The following is a 16160-nucleotide window of genomic DNA, read 5'->3' as shown; positions in this document are numbered from 1 at the left end:
CAACTACCTGAAAGGGGGTTCCAAAGAGGATGGATCTAGACTGTTCCCAGTGGTAGCAGATGACAGAACAAGGAGTAATGGTGTCAAGTTGCAGTGGGGGAGGTTTAGGTTGGATATTAGGAAAAACTTTTCACTCAGAGAGTGGGGAAGCACTGGAATGGGTTACCTAGGGAGGTGGTGGAATCTCCTTCCTTAGAGGTTTTTAAGATCAGGCTTGACAAAGCCCTGGCTGGGATGATTTACTTGGGAATTGACCTCCTGAGGTCCCTTCCAACCCTGATATTCTATGATTCTATGAAATCTCTGAAATGCTTCCATTTCTATTTGCAGGGCCAGTTAGAAAGGCAGAACTGCAGAGTCTCAATACATGGATGAGAAAGGATTTAGATTTATTAGGAATTGGGAAACCTTTCGGGAAAGGAAGTGCCTCCACCTAAGCCAAAATGGAACCAGATTTCTGGCACATAACATTAAAGAGGTAGTAGACGAGTTTTTAAACTAAGGTTGGGAAAAAGCCTACAGGTGTGGAGAAACACATGGTTCAGAGAGAAATATCCCTTAGGGGAAGCTTTATTAAGAGTATCAGAGGGGTAGCCGTGTTAGTCTGGTTCTGTAGAAGCAGCAAAGAATCCTGTGGCACCTTATAGACTAACAGACGTTTTGCAGCATGAGCTTTCGTGGGTGAATACCCACTTCTTCGGATGCATCCATTTGATTCTTTGGCTTTCCATTACGCTTGTCACGCAGCACAGTGTTGAGTCCCTGCTGTGGCCTCTGTCTATAGCCTTGAAGATTTTTTCAAATATTTAGGCATTTCGTCTATTGGAACGGAGTTCTGATAGAACAGATTCATCTCCCCATACAGAGATCAGATTCAGTATCTCCCGTACGGTCCATGCTGCAGCTCTTTTTTGATTCTGGGACTGCATGGTCACCTGTGCTGATCAGTGCTCCACGCTGGGCAAACCTGGAAATGAAATTCAAAAGTTCGCAGGGCTTTTCCTGTCTACCTGGCCAGTGCATCCGAGTTCAGATTGCTGTCCAGAGCAGTCACAATGGTGCACTGTGGGATAGCTTCTGGAGGCCAATACCGTTGAATTGCAGCCACACTAACCCTAATCCGAAATGGCAATACCAATTAAAGCGCTACTCCCCTCGTCAGGGAGGATTACAGATACCGGTATTAAGAGCCCTTTATATCGATATAATGGGCTTTGTTGTGTGGATGGGTGCAGGGTTAATTCGGTTTAATGCTGCTAAATTCGATATAAACTCGTAGTGTAGACCAGGCCCTAGAAGTATAAATAAATGAACGACCTTGAGTGCCTGGTATGAAATTAGGCTTTTGATTTAATAGAGAATCACATAAATTTGGTGGAATTATTATAATCAATGGGACATAGTAATAACAGGGTATAAAATATATAGGAATCAAATAATAGGTTGTATTGTGAGTATTGGACTATATGTGAAAGAAAGCTTAGAGTCATATACAGTAACAATCTTAAATCAATCAGAATGTAGCATAGGATATCTGTGAATAAAAATTCCATGCTTGAATAATGATTCTAGTAGTAAGAATATACTATTGACCACCTGACCAGGGTGGTGATGGTGGCTGTGAACTGCTCAAGGAGATTATAGAGGTTACAACAACAGAAAAATTAATAATAATGGTGGATTTCAACTATCCCCATATTGACTGTGAATATGTCACCTCAGGAAGGGATGCAGAGATTAAATTTCATAACACCTTTAATGACAGTCCTGGAACCCACAAAGAGAGAGGCAATTCTTCACTTAGTCCTAGAGTGGAGCTCAGTATTTGGTCCAAGAGCTGACAATAGGTGAACCATTAAGTTACAGTGACCATAATATAATGAAATTTAACATCCATTCAGGGGGTGAATGTAACGGGTCGGACTCACCCCTGTGGTGCCTCCTACTGGTCGTCCTCGGGAATTAGCTCTGCTGCAGCTCTGGAGCGCCCTCTGCAGGCTGGTGATCTGCCTGTCCTCTACTGGACCCCGTGTTACTCCCAGGACCCTGGTGCCCCTTTAACTGGGTCTCCCCCTCCCAGGGAAACCCCCATCCCACTATCCCCACTTTGCCTCAGTAGTGGCTACTGCCCAGTCTCCATCTAGCCCCTGTTCACTGGGGCAGACTGCAGTATCAGCCACTCATCATAGGCAAAGGGGTTTGGACCTGCTTCCTTTGCCTACCCCTGGGCTGCCCCCTGTAACCCCCAGTACCTTTTGGCCTTGTGCTAGGCCGCAGCCTGGGGCTTTCCAGGCCAAAGCTCCCCAGCTCCTCAGCCTTTCCCCAGCCCTGCTCCACTCAGGTACTCTATCTCAACTCCTAAGCAGCCAGGCCCATATCCCTCTATCACTAGAGAGAGACTGTCTTTTTGGGCTTCTGGCTCACAGCCTCTTTTATAGGGGCCAGCTGAGGCCTGATTGGGGTGTGGCCCAGCTGCAGCCACTTCCCCAATCAGCCCAGCTTTGAGAGCAGCAGCTCTCAAGCCCTGCCAAGCCGCTTCTAAACTCCTTCATACCAGGAGCAGAGGTCCACCCTGCTACAGTGAAATACCAAAGAAACCTACCATGGTAGCATTAAACATCAAGAATGGGAACTAAATGAAAATGAGGAAACTACCTAAATGGAAATGAAAGGAAGAGTCACAAAAGTGTAATGCTTGCATGCTGCACAGAAAACACTGTAATAAAAACTCAAACTAAATTATTATCCCAAAAAATAAAAGAGTAAGAGGGCCAAAAAAGAAATGCCACAATGGCTAAATAACAGAGTAAAAGAGGTGATTTAAGATAATAAAAGCTATCCTTTAAGAATTGGAAGTCAAATCCTACTGTGGAAAATAGAAAGGCGCATAATTTCTAGGAAGTGTAAAACCATCACTAGGTTGGCCAGAAAAGAATTTGAAGAACAATTAGCAAAAAACAGAAAAACTAACAGCACATTTAGTTTTAAGTACATCTGAAGCAGGAAGCCTTCCAAACAATAAGTGAGACCACTGGATGATCCAGGTGCTAAAAGGGAACTCAAAGACGTTGCAGAAAGCTAAACAAATTCTTTGTAACAGTCTTCACAGCAGAGGATATGACGGAGATTCGCACACCGAAGACATTCTTTTTAGGTGACAAATCTGAGGAACTGCTACAGATTTAGGTGTCAATATCAGAGATTTTGAAATAAATTGATAAATTCAACAGTAATAAGTCATCAGGACCAGATCATATTCACCCAAGAATTCCGAAGGAACTTAAATATGAAACTGCAGAACTGCTAACTATAGTATGAAACCTACTGCTTAAATCAACCTCTGTACCAAATCACTGGAAAACGACTAATATAATGCTGATTTTGAAAAAAAGAATGCTCTAGAGATGATCCTGCCTTGTAAAACTAACTTCAGTACCAGGTGAATTGTAAAATAAATCAATTTTCAGACACATAGATGATCATGATATGTTGGGGAAGTATCAATATCATTTTTGTAAAGTGAAATCATCACCAATCTGTTATAATTCTTTGACGGAGTCAGCAAGCATATGGATAAGGGTGATTCAGTTGATGCTGTGTACTGAGACTTTCAGAAAGCCTTTGACAAAGTCCCACAGCAATGGCTTTTAAGCAAAATAAGTGATCATGAGATAAGAGAGAAGGTCCTCTCATGTATCAGTAACCGGTTAAAAGATAGGAAACAAAAGTTAGGAATAACTGGCCATTCTTCACAATGGAGAGAAGTCAATAATGGGGACCCCCCAAGGATCTGTACTGTGACCTGTGCAGTTCTACATTTTCATAAAAGTATATGAAAATGGGGGTGAACAGTGTGGTTACAAAATTATTTAAAATAGTTAAGTCTAAAGCTGACTGCAAAGAGATATGAAGGAATCTTATTACACTAAGCTATTAAAAATGATAGATGAAATTCAATGTTGATAAGAGCAAAGTAATGAACATTGCAAAACATAACCCCAACAAACAAAATTATAGGATCTAAATTAGCAGTTACCACTAAAAAAAAAGGGGGGGTGGGTACCTTGGGGTCACTGTGAATAGTTGTCTGAAAACGTCTGCTCATTGTGAAGCAGCAGTCAAAAATCTTGCAAAATGTTACAAACCATTAGGAAAGGGATAGATAATAAGAAAGAAAATATTATAGTCCCCCTATATAAAACCATGGGACACCTACCTCTTGAATACTGTATGTAGTTCAGGTTGCCCCATCTGAAAAAAAAGAAAACATTAGATCTGGAAAAGCTGCACAGAGAGACAACACATATGATTACTGGTATGGAAGAGCTTTTCTATGAGGAGAGATTAAAAAGAGTAAGGGCTTGTCTACACTACAGGACTATTTCGAATCTACTTAAGTCGAATTTGTGGATTCGACTTTAAGAAGTAGAATTTCTGTATCCATACTAAATACACAAATTCGAACTTCTGAGTCCACATTCACGGGGCCAGCTTCGACTTTGGAAGCGGTGCACTGTGGGAAGCTATCCCACAGTTCCCGCACTCCCCGCTGCCCATTGGATTTCTGGGATTTCCCCCCAATGCATGCTGGGGGGAAAAATGTGTCGTCATTGAACCGTCAATCACGCCCTCCCTGTCTTCCTTGAAAGCGCCAGCGGGAGATCTGTTCGCGCCCTTGTCTGGTCGGTTACAGCGCGGACGCCACAGCACTGCGAGCATGGAGCCCGCTGCGATCATCGCTGCACTTATGGCCGTTGTCAACTCCTCGCACGTTATCGTACACCTCTTCTACAGTCGGATGCTGACAAACCGGGCGAGGAGGCTCCGGCAGCACGGTGAGGACAGTGGTGCAGGCCTGTCAAAAAGCAGGGTACGCCGGGCGGTGGAGATCATGGTGGCAATGGGTCAAGTTCATGGTGTGGAACGGCGATTCTGGGCCCGGGAAACAAGCACAGACTGGTGGGACCGCATAGTGCTGCAGGTCTGGGATGAATCACAGTGGCTGCGAAACTTCAGGATGCGTAAGGGCACTTTCCTTGAACTGTGTGACTTGCTGTCCCCTGCCCTGAAGCGCCAGGACACAAGGATGCGAGCAGCCCTGAGTGTGCAGAAGCGAGTGGCCATAGCCCTCTGGAAACTTGCCACGCCAGACAGCTACCGGTCAGTAGCGAACCACTTTGGCGTGGGCAAATCTACCGTGGGGATTGCTGTCATTCAAGTAGCCCACGCAATCGTTGAGCAACTGCTCTCAAAGGTAGTGACTCTGGGAAATGTCCAGGTCATCATAGATGGCTTCGCCGCGATGGGATTCCCAAACTGCGGTGGGGCTATAGATGGGACTCACATCCCTATCCTGGCACCAGCCCACCAGGCCAGCGAGTACATTAACCGAAAGGGCTACTTTTCAATGGTGCTGCAAGCTGTGGTGGACCATAGGGGACGTTTTACCAACATCAACGTCGGGTGGGTGGGCAAGGTTCATGACGCGCGTGTGTTCAGGAACTCTGGTCTGTTTAGACACCTCCAGGCAGGCACTTTCTTCCCGGACCACAAAATAACGGTTGGGGATGTGCAGATGCCTACAGTGATCCTCGGGGACCCGGCCTACCCGCTAATGCCCTGGCTCATGAAGCCCTATACAGGCGCCTTGGACAGTGAGAAGGAACTCTTCAACTACCGGCTGAGCAAGTGCAGAATGGTGGTGGAGTGTGCTTTCGGACGTCTCAAGGGGAGATGGCGGACCTTACTGACTCGCTCGGACATCAGCGAAAAGAATATCCCCCTAGTTATTGCTGCTTGCTGTGTGCTCCACAATCTCTGTGAGAGCAAGGGCGAGACCTTTTTGGCCGCTTGGGAGGTTGAGGCAAATCGCCTGGCTGCTGTTTACGATCAGCCAGACACCCGTGCCGAGAGAATATCCCAGCGGGAAGCGATATGCATCAGGGAGGCTTTGAAAGCGAGTTTCCTCGCAGAGCAGGGTAACCTGTGACTGTCCACTTGATTTTAAGAGAGCCTGATCATGGGCCTGTGTCTGTATGTGTGGAGTTAGATCTGAGCTCACAAACCCGGTTCTCCAAGTTTCCCCCACTTCCAAAGCACGTTTTAAAAGTAATGAAATGTAACAGTAATTAATAATAAATCATTCGTTGACTTTGCATTTCTGTTTCTTGGTTGAAACATGGAAGCATTCTCTGGTGGGTAAGGTGTGCACTGATGTACAGACCACTTGTCCAAAAGAGGATGGACAGCCTCCTGCTCCTACATAGGTCTGCGGGGTGGGGGACGCTTTACGGTGGTTGTGCATGTAGGGGGAGGGTTGCAGGAATGGGTGGGTTTGCAGGAAGGGGCGAGGGGTGCCGTCTTTGGATAGGGGTTAACATGACGGCTGTGGGTTTGGGCGTTGGAAGGGGTGAGGGGTGTGGGGGAAGGGTGAGTATCTGCCCCTGCATGAGGTCTCTTTTTGGGGCTCAGGGCACCGGGGAGGATCGTGACTACGGTCCAAGTGCATGTGAAGGGAAGCCTGCCTTTACATTCGGGGATGGCAGGCACCAGGACCCTGCAATAGCATACACATGAAGGAAAGACCCGGGGCAGCATACACCACACAGACTGTCCATGGTGCCTAGTGACTGCAGTCTGTGTGTGCCCTGCAGTTGAGCCTGCAGCCAAGTCTGTAGCATGGCACTGTGGGCTATGCACTGAAATTACAATTCCCCACACACACACACAACAACAGAAAGTCTTCTGACACCAGAAACGTGACGGAAACAGTCAGTAACACCAAACCGCTTTTAATAATGGAGTACACAGTGGGGGGTTTGAACTTGGAGTTGGGACTGGTTGATGCTGTAAGGAAAGAGCTTGTACAAATTTACAGCGCGAGAGTTGTCTCGAACATTATCGGTGTGCTGCGGTGCAGGGACAGTTCTCACGGCCCCTACCGCCCCTCCTTCTTGTCACTTTGGGTGAGGGGGGGACAGGACTTCTTGGCATTGGAGGGCGGTTGCAGATGCACTGCAGGGGGGCTGTCTCCTCCTGACTGCGGTCTTGCAGGAAATCTACAAGGCGCCGGAGCGTGTCCGTTTGCTCCCTCATTAGACCAAGCAGCGTTTGAGTCGCCTGCTGGTCTTCCTGCCGCCACCTATCCTCCCGTTCCATGTGTGTGCGATGCTGCTGACACAGGCTCTCCCTCGACTGTCTCTGCTCTGCCGCCTCCGCTCTGGAGCTGGCCATCAGTTCCTGGAACATGTCGTCCCTAGTCTTTTTCTTTCGGCGTCTAATCTGAGCCAGCCTCTGCGAGGGGGATGCCGGGGCAGTCCGGGAAGGAGCCGAAGCTGTGTGATGCGAAAAAGTAGGTGATTTCCTTCAAGAAATACATGTTTGCCAACAGTAAACACAGTGTAGTCAGTTTCAGTTAAGAAGACTAAACAGGGAACCAAGTCTCACGAGATCTCGGAACTAGTCCGAGATTTCGGAGTACGCTCTCATTGGCGGCGCGATTGCACTGGCTAGCGCACAAGCGAGGAGAGACAGCTGCATCCCTCTTGCACAAAGTCCTGGTAAGCCTTACAGTACAGAGTGCTTATCACTTAGTGCTTGGCTGTGCTCTCATGCTGGAGGCAATGTGCAAAGCAGAAAAGATGACCGTTTTGCGGCACCTCCCGCCAGTGAACGGGAAAGATCCCTGTATGCTTTTCCTCTGTGGCCTGCAACACGTGGCTGTTAAGCGAGGGTCATTCTTATGCAAAGTAAAACTCTGTTAAGCGAGGGTCATTCTTATGCAAACTAAAACTCTGTTAAGCGAGGGTCATTCTTATGCAAAGTAAAAGTCTACCAGTCACAATAGTAACAGTACACTAATTCCACTAATTAGATGCAGCACTTCCACAACGACATCACCTTGAGGCGTATCAGCAGGACTCAGAGAGAGCGGATGCTCACAGAAGCCCTGCACAGACCCGGACCATACGCTGCCATGCTCGTCGAGGCGATGGTCCCCCTTTACCTTAGGATGGCGTGGCGCGGAAGAGTGTGCTTCAACGGAGCACCGAACAAGGCACCTCTGCCACGGAACCTCCTGCTGAGGCTTTTCCAGCTGCTCTCTGAGAGCTTTTTTGAACTGTCCCAAGAGGACTATTGCTCCATTGCTATGTGTGTAGACCTGCTGTTTGTATAGTTTCATATTTAAAAATTTTTAATATAGTATTTCTATTTTTTATATATATCCCTGTTTCTTAAAAAAATAAATGTTTCCCTGTTTGTAGAACTTACCGCCTGATCCTTCCCCTGATTCCGAGTCCGGGTTAACGGGCGGGGACGGTTGGTAGGGGATCTCTGTGAGGGTGATGAAGAGATCCTGGCTGTCAGTGAAAGCGGGAGTGGGTTGGATGTCGCCTGCGCCGTCCTCAAAAGACCCTTCCTCATCTTCCCCATCGGCGAACAGGGAGGAGGAACTGTCCCGGTACACTATTCCGTCCTCGGAGTCCACCGTCACTGGTGGGGCACTGGTGGCAGACCCACTTAGAATGGCATGCAGTGCCTCGTAGAAGTGGCATGTCTGGGGCTGGGCTCCGGAGCGTCCGTTTGCCGCTCTGACTTTTTGATACCCTTGTCTTAGGTCCTTCACTTTCACGCGGCACTGCATCGCATCCCGGCTGTATCCTTTCTCTTTCATGGCTTGGGAGACCTTCTCGAAGGTCTTCGCGTTCCGCTTGTTGGAGCGCAGGTCCGAGAGCACAGACTCCTCGCCCCACACAGCGATCAGATCCTGGACTTCCCGGTCAGTCCATGCTGGGGACCTCTTTCTATTCTGGGATTGCCCGGACTCCTCTGCTGGAGAGCTCTGCATCGTTGCAGGTGCTGCGGAGCTCGCCCCGATGTGCAACCACAATGTCAGATTCAAAGTGCCCAGACAAGAAAATGAATTCAAATTTTCGCGGGTCATTTCCTGTGTGGCTGGCCAGAGAATCCGAGCTCGGACTGCTGTCCAGAGCGTCAACAGAGTGGTGCACTGTGGGATAGCTCCCGGAGCTGCTAAGTTCGATTAGCATCCACACCAAGCCTAATTCGAGCTAGCAAGTGCGAATTTAGCGTTACTCCACCTGCCGGGGTGGAGTACCAAATTCGAACTAAAGAGCCCTCTAGTTCGAATTAAATGGCTTCCTGGTGTGGACGGTTGAGCGGTTAGTTCGAATTAACGCTGATAAATTCGACTTAAAGTCCTAGTGTAGACCAGGGCTAAGAGTGTTCATTTTAGAAAAGAGATGACTGAGAGTACATCTACACAACCTGCCGGATTTGTGAGTAGTGATCAATCTATCGGGGATCAATTTATCGCATCTAGTATAGACACGATAAATTGATCTCCAAGTGCTCTCCCGTCGACTCTGGTACTCCACCACTGCGAGAGGTGCAAGCGGAGTCGACGGGGGAGTGGCAGCAGTCAACTCAGCGCTGTGAAGATGCTGCAGTAAGTAAATACATTGACTTCAGCTACGCTATTCTTGTAGCTGAAGTTACATATCTTAGGTTGACCCATTTATCACTGTAGACCAGGGCTAAGGGGATATGACAGAGGTCTATAAAATCAGGAATGGTTGAGAGACAATGAATGAGGTAGTGCTATTTACCTTTTCAAATAACAGAAAAAACAGGGGTCACCCAATAAAATTAACAGACAGCGGGTTTAAAACACTGTGTAAGCAGGGAAAGAAAGAGAGGGTTTAAGTGCAGCCATTTAAGTGTCAGAGACAGAGCAACTGTTCTGTCAAGTTTTAGCCTAATATTGCGAGACCTGTAGAAGCAGGGTTTATGTCAGAAGCGAGTGGAAAACAGCAGAATAGTCAGTGTGACCCAGCCTTGAGATAGCGATGTTTGAGAAGAGAAAGTGAGAAAATACTGGGATAACAAATAGCCCAAATAAAATGCAGATGTTTTTAAAGATTACAAAAGATGCTTGTGTGATTTTGCTTGTACTTTGGAGAAACTGAGGCAGAGATGCTCTCTGTCAGCTGTGTTCTTCCCTTGAAATTGCATGTCCTGATTTTGTTGCTTCCAACCTGAGAGTGGAGTTCTTCCACAATATATATAAGGAATTATTTCTTCACACAACACACAATCAATGCAGGGGACATTATGCAGGCCAAAAGCATAACTGAGTTCATGAAATAATTGGATAAGTTCATGGGGAATTGGTGCATCAATAGCTATTATCCAAAGCAGTCAGACATGCAGTTGCATGCTCTGCATGTCCCTAAACCTCTGACTGCGAGAAGCTGGAACCAGATGACAGGGGACGGATCACTTGAAAATTGTCCTGATCTGTTAATTCCCTCTGAAACACCTGGCATTGGTCACTGTGAGAAGAGAGCATACTGGGCTAGATGGACCATTAGTCTACCCAGTATGGCCATTCACAGGTTTTTATAAATATCTATTGAGTTAATTGGGAAAGAAAATTCCTCTTCAATCAGACTGTACTGCTGAATTTGTCTCTATCACACATACTGCAGCAAAAGAAGGCTGAAAACTTTTAAAGACATTACCTGTTTTGTCCCACAGGGATCTGTTCAGGTTCCACTTCCATTCAATAGCTTCATAAATGATTTGGACAATGGCATAGAGAGTACACTTGTAAAGTCTATGGATGATACCAAGCGAGGAGGGATTGCAAGTGCTTTGGAGGACAGCATTAGAATTCAGAATGATCTTGACAAATTGGAATAGTGGTTTTAAATAAATAGGATGCAACTGAAAAAAGGACAAATGCACAGTACTACACTTTGGAAGGAATAATCAGTTGCACAAATACAAAACAGGAAATGACTGCCTAGTAAGGAGTACTGCAGAGAAGGAACAGGGGGTTATGGTGAATCAAAAACTAAACATAAGTCAACAATAAAATACTGCTGGGGGAAAAAAAGGAACATCATTCTGGGATGTATTAGTAGGAATGTTATAAGGAAGCCACACGAAATAATTCTTCCACTCTACTCAGCACTGATAAGGCCTTAATTGGAGGACTGTTTCAAACTCTGGGCACAACACTTTGGGAAAGATGTGGACAAATTGGAGAAAGTCCAGGGGAGAGCAACATAAATGATTAAAGTTCTAGAAAATATGACCTGTAAGGAAAAATCTGAAAAAATGGGTTTGTTTATTCTGGAGAAGAGCAGACAGAGGGTGGAAGACTGAGAACGCGGGATCCTAGAAATCCATTTGCCATGAAAAAATGTGGAAATACACAGAATTTTAATTTTTACAGAGAATCTTTAGTTTTTATTCCAGCTGCCCAGCTCTGAAGGCCAAGCAGAAAGTGGCTACTGCAGTCTGGGTTCCCAGCTCCAAAAGGAGAACTGCCAAAAGCAGCATTGCAGAAGTAAAGGTGGCATGGTGTGGTATGGTAAAGTAGCTAGGGAAAATGAAGTTCAGCATTTCATTTTAATTAAGGAAAATCTTGGATTTTTATATTTTTTATCAGAGAATTTTGAGGGGGGTTATCACAGAAAACTTGCTGATAATGGTCTTCAAGTATGAAAAAAGCTGTTTATAAAAATGAGGGTAATAAGCTGTTCTTTATAACCACCGATACCATTGTAAGAAGTAATGGGCTTACATTTCAGCAAGAGAGTTTTAGTTTAGACATGAGGAAAAACTTCCTAACTCTAAGGGAAGTTAGACACTGGAACTAATTACCTATCGAGGTTGTGGAATCTCCGTCATTAGAGGATTTTAAGAACAGGTTAGAAAAACACCTGTCAGATCATTTACATAATATTACATCCATTTAACATACAATCATAGAAATGTAGGACTGGAAGGGATCTCAATGGGTCATCTAGTCCAGTCCCCTGCACTGAGGCAAGGCTATATCCCTCATGGCTGGTAAAAGCCACTGCAGAAGAATTGTGCCCATTGTTAATGGAAATAGTCAATACCTCTTTCAGAGAAGCACTCCTACAAAGCTCCATTAAAAGTATGACATTTCACCAAACCCTCAGGAAACCAACACTTGACTGTGATGACCTCTCTCATTCCTTGTCCATTTCCAACCTCCCATTCCTGAGAAAAATAATTGAGAAAGCAGGAACCACCCAACTCGTACATGAAGTGACATCAGCCTACATCCTTGATGACTCACAATCAGCATTCATACCAGAGCACAGCACCAAGATGGCTCTAGTGCCATTAAATCATAGAATCATAGAATCTCAGGGTTGGAAGGGACATCAGGAGGTCATCTAGTCCAACCCCCTGCTCAAAGCAGGACCAATCTCCAACTAAATCATCCCAGCCAGGGCTTTGTCAAGCCTGACCTTAAAAACATCTCAGGAAGGAGATTCCACTACCTCCCTAGGTAACCCATTCCAGTTCTTCACCACCCTACTAGTGAAAAAGTTTTTCCTAATATCCAGCCTAAACCTCCCCCTCTGCAACTTGAGACCATTACTCCTTGTTCTGTCATCTTCTACCACTGAGAACAGTCTAGATCCATCCTCTTTGGAACCCCCTTTCAGGTAGTTGAAAGCAGCTATCAAATCCCCCCTCATTCTTCTCTTCTGCAGACTAAACAATCCCAGTTCCCTCAGCCTCTCCTCGTAAGTCATGTGCTCCAGCCCCCTAATCATTTTTGTTGCCCTCCGCTGGACTCTCTCCAATTTATCCACATCCTTCTTGTGGTGTGGGGCCCAAAACTGGACACAGTACTCCAAATGAGGCCTCACCAGTGCTGAGTAGAGGGGAACGATCACATCCCTCGATCTGCTGGAAATGCCCCTACTTATACAACCCAAAATGCCATTAGCCTTCTTGGCAACAAGGGCACACTGTTGACTCATATTCAGCTTTTCGTCCACCGTAACCCCTAGGTCCTAAATGGTAACTTTCTCATGCCCTCAGGCACAAATATGATCTCCATGTCATACTGAACCTATCTGCAGCCTTTGACACTGGACCACCAGTCACTGTTTTAGATCTGAGCAAGCTTCTTTTCTTTTTTTTCTTTTCTTTATTGTGAATGGTTTATTTGCCAAAAAAAAAATCTGTTTTGGTAGACCTGAAATTATTTTTACATTCATGTTGAGTTCACCAAATAGTTTTGAATGAAACAAAAAATGAAACTTTTTTGAAATATCCAAAAAAAAAAAAAAAAGTTTCAACCCAACTCAAAATGGTTTCATTTTGATTTTGGACACTTTGACAGAAGCAAAGCAGACTAGATTCACAAGGTGGCCAAGGAAAAATCAATCTTGTATAACATTCAGCCAAGCGGTTAGAGCACTCAGCTGGGCTGCAGAAGACCCTTGTTCAATTCCTGCCTGTGTGCCCCCCCCATCCATGTGGTGGAAAGATTTGCACTTGTTTGTTCTACCTTGGCACACAATTTGTTAGCCACTGGACTAAGGGACATTCTGTTATGGATTCCTCGCACTCTCTCCTGTTGAATTTGTTCCCCTTTTGTATAAAATACAAAAATGTGTCGAGGGTGGTTTTGGGTAACTGTTGTCATTCAACCGTCACTCCCGCCCTCTCTCCCTGAAAGCGCTGGCGGGAAATCTGTTACTGCACTTTTCTGGTCAGTGACAGCGCGGACGCCACAGCACTGCGAGCATGGAGCCCGCTGCGATCATCGCTGCACTTATGGCCGTTGTCAACTCCTCGCACCTTATCGTCCACCTCTTCCACAGTCAGTATTTAAGTATTAAAATACTTAAATAATCATTGGAGCGGAGATACTGGATCTTGGGTCTTCCACTCCTTATATACGTGCTGTAAGCACCAGGCTCTAGAGTCTGTAATTACAATTATGGGTTCTATTTAGGATACTGATTGATGAGATATCAAATAGTCAAATGTATTTGGTTTATTAATTAAAGATTAGACACTTAAGATTAATCAGTACAAACAGAAAGGCAATCACTTGCCAATTTCTCGGTCCAGCAGCTGTAATTCACACTGGACCGAATTGGTTTACAATTCCACAGATTTTTATAGATAAATTATATGCCTCTTTTTGCAACTGGTGCATAGTCATTGTCCAATCATCAGCAAATGCGACTCTTGTGATCAAAGCTCCAGATAGTATCAATTCCAAGTTTCCAAGATGACATACTTACAGAAGTTAATAATATTTGTCCTGATTATCAACAAAGACATTACTGTATTATTTTGCTTTCATTGTGCCATTTGCAGTTAGAACATTCTATGCATTATTTATTTCATAGTACAAAGTTCATCTGTCGGGTAATATTCCATTATATTTTATTCTTGTGGTTTCCATTATAATATCATTACTTTTATTTAAATAAACAAACACATATCTGGTTAAAAGCACTGTATACAGTTATAAAAATAGGTTATGAAAATAGGACGTATATTTCCAGTCTATACACTGCATAAGCTTAATATACTCAGTCACGTTAGTTTTTTTGATTTCTTGACAAAACTGTAATGCATGCTGGGAACCCTAGTCCTACGTGACAACAACCTATTAGCATAACTTCATAAAACTATATGGGAGCCTGGCCTATCTGCTGACAACTCTTTCTCCCTCCTCCCACCGTTGGCCCAATGACTATTCATTATCATTCATAATGACAATTCTTTTAGAGTGCAGGGGAAACCTGAGCTTGGTTTGGCTGAATTGTGAGGGCTTTACCTCATTATTGTAACCCTGGCATTCAAGTACTATAAGCAGTGGAGACTCAGATCAAGAAAGTGCAAATTCCTGCCCTCTTAGCCTCTACTGTTCTCCCATTTCCAGCAATAGGCCTGTGACACAAACCAGACCTTTGCCATGCTGGATTCCTCTCTGCAAACAGTCCTCACACACACATGTGTAGATTCACCACCATGTGCTTTATTTGCAATGTGCTATATAAGTCCTTTACCCCATACGACATAAAAACCTTCCTCTTAGGGTATGTCTACACTACAAAAGTAGTTAGATTTAACTTAGGTCGAATTTGTGGATTCGACCTTATGAATTCGAATTTCTGTATCCACTCTAAGGACACTAATTCGACTTTGTGAGTCCACATTAACGGGGCAAGCGTCGACTTTGGAAGCGGTGCACTGTGGGAAGCTATCCCACAGTTCCTGCAGTCCCCGCTGCCCATTGGAATGCTGGGTAGAGCCCCCAATGCCTGCTGGGGGAAAAATGTGTCGAGGGTAGTTTTGGGTAACTGTTGTCATTCAACCGTCACTCCCGCCCTCTCTCCCTGAAAGCGCTGGCGGGAAATCTGTTACCGCACTTTTCTGGTCAGTGACAGCGCGGACGCCACAGCACTGCGAGCATGGAGCCCGCTGCGATCATCGCTGCACTTATGGCCGTTGTCAACTCCTCGCACCTTATCGTCTACCTCTTCCACAGTCAGCTGCTGAGAAATCGGGCGAGGAGGCTCCGGCAGCGCGGTGAGGACATGAAGTGTCAGAGTGGCACAGACCTCTCAGAAAGCACGGGGTCCCGCGCCGCGGAGATCATGGTGGCAATGGGTCACGTTCATGCTGTGGAACGGCGATTCTGGGCCCGGGAAACAAGCACGGACTGGTGGGACCGCATAGTGCTGCAGGTCTGGGATGAATCACAGTGGCTGCGAAACTTCAGGATGCGTAAGGGCACTTTTCTTGAACTGTGTGACTTGCTGGCCCCTGCCCTGAAGCGCCAGGACACCCGGATGCGAGCAGCCCTGACTGTGCAGAAGCGAGTGGCCATAGCCCTCTGGAAATTTGCCACGCCAGACAGCTACCGGTCAGTAGCAAACCACTTTGGCGTGGGCAAATCTACCGTGGGGGTTGCTGTGATGCAAGTAGCCCACGCAATCGTTGACCTACTGCTCTCAAAGGTAGTGACCCTGGGAAACGTCCAGGTCGTCATAGATGGCTTCGCCACGATGGGATTCCCAAACTGCGGTGGGGCTATAGATGGCACTCACATCCCTATCCTGGGACCGGCCCACCAGGCCAGCCAGTATATTAACCGAAAGGGCTACTTTTCAATGGTGCTGCAAGCACTGGTGGACCATAGGGGACGTTTTACCAACATCTACGTCGGGTGGCCGGGCAAGGTTCATGACGCGCTTGTTTTCAGGAACTCTGGTCTGTTTAGACGCCTGCAGGAAGGTAGTTTCTTCCTGGACCACAAAATAACTGTTGGGGATGTG

The sequence above is a fragment of the Mauremys reevesii genome, linkage group 22, assembly GCF_016161935.1.
Source record: "Mauremys reevesii isolate NIE-2019 linkage group 22, ASM1616193v1, whole genome shotgun sequence".
In the NCBI taxonomy this organism is placed as follows: domain Eukaryota; kingdom Metazoa; phylum Chordata; order Testudines; family Geoemydidae; genus Mauremys; species Mauremys reevesii.
Note: the sequence above shows the minus strand (reverse complement) of the source record.